The sequence below is a fragment of the Glycine max genome, chromosome 17 (genome assembly GCF_000004515.6).
Source record: "Glycine max cultivar Williams 82 chromosome 17, Glycine_max_v4.0, whole genome shotgun sequence".
Lineage (NCBI taxonomy): Eukaryota > Viridiplantae > Streptophyta > Magnoliopsida > Fabales > Fabaceae > Glycine > Glycine max.
Window position 1 is genome coordinate 24,455,089 of NC_038253.2, and position 9,529 is coordinate 24,464,617.

General features: G+C 31.8%; 1 long non-coding RNA gene across 1 annotated transcript; it reads left to right on the top strand.

Moving 5' to 3' along the window:
• The first annotated feature begins 7,820 nt into the window (after positions 1–7,820).
• Positions 7,821–9,098, top strand: LOC102667565 (uncharacterized). The gene is made up of 2 exons (XR_005889420.1): positions 7,821–8,534; positions 8,612–9,098. It is a non-coding gene; the product is annotated as an uncharacterized lncRNA (long non-coding RNA).
• Positions 9,099–9,529: the final 431 nt, after the last annotated feature.

Consider the following 9,529-nt stretch of genomic DNA (forward strand, 5'->3'; position numbering starts at 1 on the left):
AGCTCATGAATAAATTTATTTTGCTGAAGAATGACATTATGAATCTGTTGTGTTGATTTGCAGATTAAGGAGTTGATTGTTAGATGTGATTATTTGAAGTTGGAGATTGGAGACTGGAGTGAGACAAGCTTAAAAGGTGATAGAACTATACAAAATTGAGAAATCTGATATTGAGTAAGAGGAGAGTTTGGCAACAAGTATACCTGTAATTCTCTTCAACCTTTTTTTTTTTATTGTTCTTACAAGACATCTTCTTGTATTCTATGAGATCTGTTGGATCTCTTTTCTATTAATAATAAAATCATTTGATACTTGGAGTTAAATGTTCATAATAGGATTTTACATGCCATAAAATCCAGTTTGAGGTTGCAGGACTCTTTCCTTTTCTCTTCCTCTCTTTGATTTTCCCTGATATTAAGACTCTCTCTTCTCATAGTCAGTGTGACCCAGTTCTTTAGGTTTTGGCAAGGTGATTTCTTAGTTCTACTGAACTTGAATTGAAGCTTTGATTGTAATTTTAATCTTGATTGGTTGTTAATTTGGTTTTCTTATTGCAATTTGCACTATCTATGAATGTTTGGAAGGTTCAAGTTTGTAGTTTTTGCTGGTAGTCTTGAATGTGTTTGTTAAGCTATCATGTTATTTCATATCCAGTGTTTGGAGTGAAAAGGTTCAAATTTTGTCAGGTGTTGTCTTTGGCTACCAAGGTGATTTGGAGTGAAAAGGTTCAAATAAAGCAATCCAAGGTGATTTAGTCCTACCTTAGAAAAATATTTTATATTTACAGTTAAGTGTTATTGTTACTGATTTAGTCCCACTATCCAGTCCAGGTACTACTGAACACATAAACAGGCAAAATGATTTTCAAACAGCATTTTAAAAGTTTAAAAATCTCCTGATTAATAATAATAATAATAAAAGTAGACTTATGCAAATAGTTGCTAATTTTGTGGGAGCATATACGTCATAAGCAATTTTTAACCAGACTAAAAGTTATAAACTCAAGATAAATAATTCTCTAGAAAAGAAAAAAGAAAAATAGTTCCTATATGGGTTGGTAAGAGTACGACGGCATCTTAGGTAGATGAAATTTGACGTTGTCTTCTAACTATATAAACTCTCGCACTATAGTTAAACTCTTCTTTTTAGTACGCTGATAAGAACTTAACTCTTAATCGATTTTTTTTATATATAAAAAAACAGAATTTAGTTCTTAACAGTTTGTATGGAAGGTAAAACTTTTTTAAAAGGACAAGAATCACTAAAATACTTCAAAATATTCATTTCCAACTATCAATAAGAAATCCTCTTATTTAATATATAAAATAAAAGATTTATTTAGTGACTATATATTTATATTTGGCACCCTCCAATGGCCTTTGAGCTCAGATTTGCATATATTTAATTTCTTTGGCCTACTAGTACTTGAGGATCAAGAACTGCGTATCTTTCAGTATCTTCCAATCGCCTTTGAACTGAGACACGCACGTATTTAGTCTCTTTGTGTTATTTAGTCATGCAATGGGGCGTCTATGTCCAGAAATTATTAGCTAATTGAAGACTATCAATTGCTTATGATCTCAACCAATCATGTATTTCTACTTTTGCTTCCGGAAGCAGGATTATTTATTGTGAATATTCTAAATTTAGCTTGAAAATAATTGCCAGCTTATGCGAATATATTTATGTGAGGATGATACTAACTTTCCCTTTTCCATAATGCTTGAAATGGTTACCCCTGGGACAGCTACAACTTTAAATTTACAGGTAGTTATGTGCCAGTTTTATATAATTACTGAGTTTTTTTTTAATATATTTTTAATTACAGGCATTGGCAGAGGAGATCAAGGCAAGATATGATAAAGCTGCTGTCAAAGTTGTTGACCTGGTAAGTTGGATCCAAATGAAATTTTGGCCATTCCTACATTCCTACATTCCTATTTAATTTGAACTAAAGATATGAGAGAAGGTTAAGAATTTAAAGAAAGTTGATAAAAACTTTGTATATACCATGAAAGAATCTTATAATTGGCCCATAGCTTAGTGCATAAATTATTTCTTATTGATAGCTAAAGATGGATAGTGCCAGATGTTGCTGTCTATGCCAAGATACATATATATGCTCTACCAATAAAGTTGTAATTCTAGTTGAAGCCATTCTCCTAAGTCCTAATCACTAATTCACTATACTTCCCAAGCTTCAATAACATGATTAATATAGACTGCAAGTGTCTTTCCTTCTGCTGTTTAACGGAAAAAGGCATTGCAATATTTGACTATGAGATTATTTGTAATGCTTTGATATATTGTTGTAGATTCTTACACTTCTACAATTTGGAGGATATACACTAGTGCAAAATTCAGTTGATCTGTATCGAAGCTTTGGGTTTGATACACAGCCAGTCCTCATTGGGCTCATCATATTTCAGGTACTTTTCAAAATTATGGTCTTTCCATCTAAATAAAAAAATTTAGAAGATTATCTATTATTATTTGTTAGTTTTTTTTATTCGTGAGAACAAAAGATAATTTTAAGATAATTTATCTTTCATTAGAATTTGATATTAAAAATTTAAAAAAAAATCATTGAAAACACAATCTCAATTAAATGAAAATATTTAGGTGATAATGTCATTAAATAAAATAAATTAGTTAATAATAAAAAAGGATCACCGAAAACATAATCTCAACAAACATGTGATTTATCGTAAAAATAAATAAACATGTGATTTTTTCTTATGAGATCAAATGAAGTAATCATTAAGGAAAGAATATACTATTAATTTATTGATTGACCAGTAGCTTGTTAAGCGCCAATATGCTAACCGAATCAATGATTCAACTGCTAATATATTGGTGGTTGTAGGCTTCCAGTGCATTAGACATTTAGTTATTAGTTAAAATTCTCACAAGAGTCAAAGTTATTGTTTTGGTTCATTAATGCAGAATTAGTACTCTCAATTTGGTTCTTCAAAATTACTTGTCATCATGTTAGGTTTTTTAAATTGTCATTAAATTAATCTTGTTAACATATATATGCTATGCTTGTATTCTTGTGTTTTATTTTTCATATTTTGTTTCCAGCTAGGCAATTAAAATAATTTGTCCTTTTCACTGCTAACATTATTAATTTTATAGTTGCTAACACGGTTGTGATTGACTTATACCTGGATATTTTAGTTATATTAGCACTAATTTATTATGTCTATTTTATTCTACTTTTTCAGTTTATTTTATCAAATGGATAAGAGTTGGATAGACTACAATTCTCTTAATAAAGAGAAGTATATTAGAGGAGTTTTAAACTTTCTAGATTTTGCATTTGCGAAATCGTCAAAGGATGGAAAAATTTTATGCCCTTGTACCAAATGTGTCAATTGCAAGTGGCGCTCTCGGATGAATGTTTATGAGCACATTATTAGTAATGGATTTCTAAAAGGATATGTTACTTGGATCTTTCATGGTGAACAAGTTGGCCCATCTAGTTCTTTAGATACATCCCAAGTGGAAGGGGAGTTTGATCATGACATGGATACATTGGTTCATGATGCATTCACAATGCATGCAACTAATGAGAGTAATGACACAGATATAAATATGGAGGATGGAGATTCTAGAGAATTTATGAATGGACCTAGTGTTCAACAATCTGAAGACAATAATAATTCAGAAAAGTTATATCAGATGTTAAGGGAGGCAGAGCAAAGTCTTTATAAAGGTTGTAAGAAGTTTACAAAATTGTCATTCCTTGTACATTTGTATCACTTAAAGTGTCTAAATGGGTGGACTGATAAAAGTTTTTCGATGTTGTTAGAGCTGTTAAGTGATGCATTACCAGAGGAAAATACTTTGCCCAAATCATTTTATGATACAAAGAAGATTATTTCAGGGTTGGGTCTATCTTATGAAAAAATTCATGTTTGTCCCAATGAATGCATATTGTATAGGAAGGATTTGGCTGATGCTGAAATTTGCCCTAAATGCAATTTGTCAAGATGGAAATATAACTCTGATGATGTTGAATGTAGAAAAAAGATACCAGCAAAGATTCTTCGTTGGTTCCCTCTTATACCTAGATTGCAAAGACTTTTTGTATCACCAAAAACAGCTTGTTCTATGATATGGCATGAGGTTGGTCGAACTAAAGATGGACTCCTGAGGCATCCAGCTGATTCATTTGCTTGGAAGAATTTTGATTGTCAGTATCCTGATTTTGCTTGTGACGCTCGTAATGTTCGACTAGGTTTGGCTACTGATGGCTTTAATCCTTTCAAAACTATGGCAATTTCCCATAGCACTTGGCCTGTTATCTTGATTCCGTACAATCTTCCTCCATGGATGTGTATGAAGCAACCTAATTTTATACTTTCATTGCTTATTCCTGGTCCAAAAGGTCCAGGTATGAACCTTGATGTTTATATGCAGCCTCTTGTGGAAGAATTAAAGGAATTATGGGAAATTGGGGTAAAAACGTTTGATGCATGTAAAAAAGAGTCATTCCAAATGCGTGCTGCAATTATGTGGACTATTAATGATTTTCCTGCTTATGCAAATTTGTCTGGTTGGAGCACTAGAGGCCAATATGCTTTTCCATGTTGTGGTTTTGAGATTGGCTCAAAGTGGTTGCGTTATGGTAGAAAGTTTTGCTATATGTGTCATCGTCGTTGGTTAGAGCCCGATCATAAGTGGAGATACAATAAAAGAGATTTTGATGGAACCCAGGAGTTTAGAGCTCCACCTGATCTACCTAGTGGAGCTTTTTCTTTGAGACAGATGGAATATCATGGAGTTGGGGATTGGTCACCATGGAAAAAGAGAAGTATTTTGTTCACATTGCCTTATTGGCAACATAGTGTGCTCCGTCATAATCTTGATGTTATGCACATAGAAAAGAATGTGTGTGATAACATTATTGGGATGTTGTTACAATTAGAAGGTAAGTCAAAGGACAATGATAAGGCACGCTATGATCTTGTTGATATGAATATTAGAAGCCAATTACATCCAAAGATGCACCCAAGTAAAGGCAAACAATATTTTCCTAGAGCTTGTTACCAAATGACTTCAAAAGAGAAAGAAACATTTTTGGAAGTTCTCAAAACAATAAAAGCTCCTGATGAATATTTGTCTAATATTTCAAGATGTGTGCAAGTGAAGGAACACAAAATATCCGGTCTCAAAAGTTATGATTGTCATCTTTTAATGCAAGAGTTTCTTCCTATAGCTATGAAAGGTTGTTTGCCAGACAAAGTGAGTTTAGCTATATCCGATCTTTGTTGTTTCTTCAAGGAGTTGTGTGGCAAGGTGCTTAATGAGAGTAATTTAGAGCACCTAGAGCATCAAGTAGCTCTAACATTATGCCAATTAGAACAGATTTTTCCTCCATCTTTTTTCACCGTAATGGTACATTTGGTAATCCATTTGGCACATGAAGCAAGAGTTGGAGGACCTGTACATTACCGATGGATGTATCCTATTGAAAGGTATGAATACTTTTTAATCATTTTAAAACATTCTAGAGTTATAAAGTAAAATGATATTATCTTAATTTGTAACCTAAAATTTTCCTTTTAGGTTCCTTTTGACTCTAAAGTCATTTGTTCGTAATCGAGCACATCCAGAAGGATCTATTGCAGAAGGATATTTAGCTCATGAATGCTTGATATTTTGTTCAAGATATCTATCTAGGGTGGAGACTCATTTTAATCAATTTGCTCGAAATGATGACTCATGTTTTGTGGAAAATGTAAGTGTTTTAAATCCTAGAGGTAGACCATTGGGCAGAAAGAAGCAAGTTGGATTCAATGTGAAGAAGAGAAAAAGAGCTTCTCGGATTTCTCTTGATAAGAAAGCATTGGTTCAAGCACATAGATATGTGCTTTTCAATAGCAACAATGTTGACCACTTTCGAAAGTAATACAATTTTTTTCATGTTCATTTATTTATTGAATATTTGTATAATATCTTTCTATCAATGATAATGCTTACTTTTTCTAACCTTTTTTACATAGAGCCCATACTGATCTTATCAAGAGACAAAATCGTCGATTATCTCCATATGAAGTTGACAAAATTCATAGTAAAGAATTTCCAGATTGGTTCCGTGAAAGAGTAAGTTTAGGAAGAATCAATAATATTAAATTTTGCATTCATTTAAAATTTTAACCATTTGAAATAAAATTGTGGTAGGTTGCTCGATTGGAAGAGCAAGACAACACTCTAGTGGCAAATGATATCAAGTGGTTAGCTCGTGGTCCACTAGAAATAGTGAGAAGATATAGCGGGTACATTGTTAATGGAGTTAGATTTCATACAAAGACACGTGAAAGGTGCTTGAAGACTCAAAACAGTGGCATTGTTGTAACTGTTAAGACATTAAGTTATGCCAGTTCAAGAGATAAAAACCCAAAGAAGGGAGAAATCCACTACTATGGTGCACTAACAGATATAATTCAATTGGATTATTCTGGAAAATATAAGGCTATACTTTTCAAGTGTGATTGAGTTGATATAAACAGGGGTTGCAAAATTGATAACTTCGGTATGACATTAGTGAATTTCAATTATTTGCAACATACAGGGAATGATATATGTGACGATCCATTTGTTTTTGCATCTCAAGCTAAGAAAGTATTCTATGTGGAGAATAAAACACAAAATGGTTGGCTTGTTGTTGTGCATGCTAAAATCAGAGATGTATATGATATGGGTGATGAGCAATCCAATGACACGGATCAAGGGAATGAACAAGTCTTACAAGAGATAAATCATAATGATTTGATCAGACCAGAAGCCGATGATAGTGATGATATCATTGAAGTTACAATACCTATGGAGAACATTTTACCACATGACAAGGATGATAATTATATAGATGATGATGAGAGCGATGCAGACTTCTTTTGATTTGTTTTTATTTGTTCTATTTGAACATTTGGTTATAGTTTGAGTATACATGTATTGAACATTTTGTCACATTTATATACTCTTATTCCTTTCTTTAGTTTTTTGTTCTTATTATTCATTACTCTTGTGTTTATTTTTTGTTATGTATAAAAATCACTCACAATATAATGATGTTATCCGTTTTTTATCAAAATTTGTTTCGTTGTTTCCTCAATAGTTTGATTCTTTGTGATTGGAGATTGGTGAAAAAATAGCTTACAAGCAATCTAAATTTGCCTTTTAGGTAATTACTTTATTCTTCTTTTATTTTTTGGCATGGTGTTTAAAAAAATCATAGTCAATAATGTAGTTATATCTAATTTTTATTTTATTTTATTTTTTGGATGGATTTATTCAGCATACTATGGGAAAGCGCAGAAAGTTGAATATCATTCAAAATGATGGTCAATCACAAGCAAAAGAGCAATCAATTGAAAGCTCTACTGAAGTGAACCAAAATAACAACTCTATACTTGAAGAAAATGCACAATTTGAAGGAGGTATAAAGATTTTATTAACTTAATTTCTTTATTTTATATTAAATTATTTATAACACAATTGTTTATTAACTAAATCAACAATCACAAACAGAACAACACATACAAGAAGATAGTCATGTTCAGTCTCATACTTCTCTTGAAAGTGCAAATGAAAGTTCAACTAAAGGTATTTATACACATATGCTTTTTTGGCTTAGAATTATATGTAAAATTCTGTTTGAGTTGAATATCTTTTAGAATATGATAAGATTAAATTTACTAGTGAGTTTCTTTTTTCCATATAGTTCAAATCTGTGTGTGTGTGTGTTTGATAAATGTCATATCCATGAATGATTTAGATAAAAAGAGAACCAGAGGTTATACACATATGCTAGATGTGTGGGACTTGCCAGATGGAGAATTCATACTTGTTGAAGTAGATCATTGGGGCAATCCTATGGGTTGGGAAGGGAAAACTCTACTGAATGCAATTGGGAGCTTGGTAAGGAGACACCAATGTGCTCCTATCAATTTTCTTAGCTGGAAAGACATGCCTAAGGACTATATTACTGACATGGTTGAATTAATTCAGGTCTGGTATAAAACTTTATAAGTGTTGTTTCATCTTGCTTCTTGTAAAATTTTATGTCTTCTAATGTCTAACAAAATGATCTTTTTTGTTTGTTAATGATACTCATAATAGAGTAAGTTTCGATTTGTTCCTGAATTAACTGAACAAACAAAGAAAATATTGATTGATGACATGAGTCTGAAATGGAGGCAATTTAAATATGAACTGAAATCAAAAGGATATGATGAGAGCAAAACTAAGGAGGAAATGATTGCTCACATCCCAGATCCAAGGGTTGATCCTTCTCAATATCGTGATTTAGTACATTATTGGTGTTCTGAGAAAGGGCAGGTATACATGACAATGTCACCAACCTTTTGCTAACATAACAATTATATATTATATGTTTATTTTTATTATTGACTTTTTATATTTGTTGGTTATAGAAAATAAGCAAAATCAACAAAAGGAGCCGCTCAAAATATGAGGACTTGCATTGCATGGGAACCAATAATCTTCCAAGACGGATTCATGAGATGGTTTGCCTTTTTTATATTTTTTTATTTTTAAATTGCTTAATACAAATAGGATGATTGATCTTTTTAACTAATGTTAGACTACAAAGGCTAAGGGAGTGCAACCTTCTAGGGCAGAAATTTATATTGACACTCGAACTCGAAAAGATGGAAGCATTGTTACTGAAAAGGCTGCTATTGTAATTGTAAGAATTTTAATTTTTATTTCAATACTTTTTCTTTGTTTTGCTCAATTTTCTAATAGAAGGTTATGGGGTGAGGGGGAGTAACTAATGTGGAGATGAGTTTTGTTTAGTGATATTGAAGTATTCAGGATATTGATGTATGATAATAATTTATAAGGTGTATTTATGTAGGATGAACTAAAAAAGAAAATGGTTGAAGCAGAGAGTTCGCAAAATTTACAAAGCACGCAAGATTCTACTGATTGGACAAATGATATATATTCAAAAGTCAAAGGACCTGAAAAAAGAGGACGTGTGCGTTGTCTTGGCAAGCTTCCACATCAAGCAAGTTCATCTCAAAGCTCTTATACAAACAATAGAATTCAAAAGTTGGAGAATTTGCTTGGAAACCTTGTAGCTGTGCTTAAAGTACGATTTGCAGAAGATCCACAAATTAATCAAGTCTTAGAAGCTATAGATCAAGAGGTATGAATTTATAATTCTACTTATTCAACGATTTAACTATGATATGATACTTTACAAAGAAAAAACGTTCTTTTAATTTAGGTACCTACAAATGATTCTACCGGTAAAGATCATCAAACTATAAACAATCTTAGCTAGAGGTGAGTTGAAATATAGTACTATATTTTAACTATATATATATATATATATATATAGAATATATCATCATTATGTTATTTTAATAGCAATTGAATGTTATAATTTATGCTTCAGTCTTGTTCCTTTTACTTGAATGATGATTTGGAAAGCCCTCGTGCAATTGGACCCTTCTTTAGGCTCTCACGGTCAAGGAAAAGATGATGGCAGCAT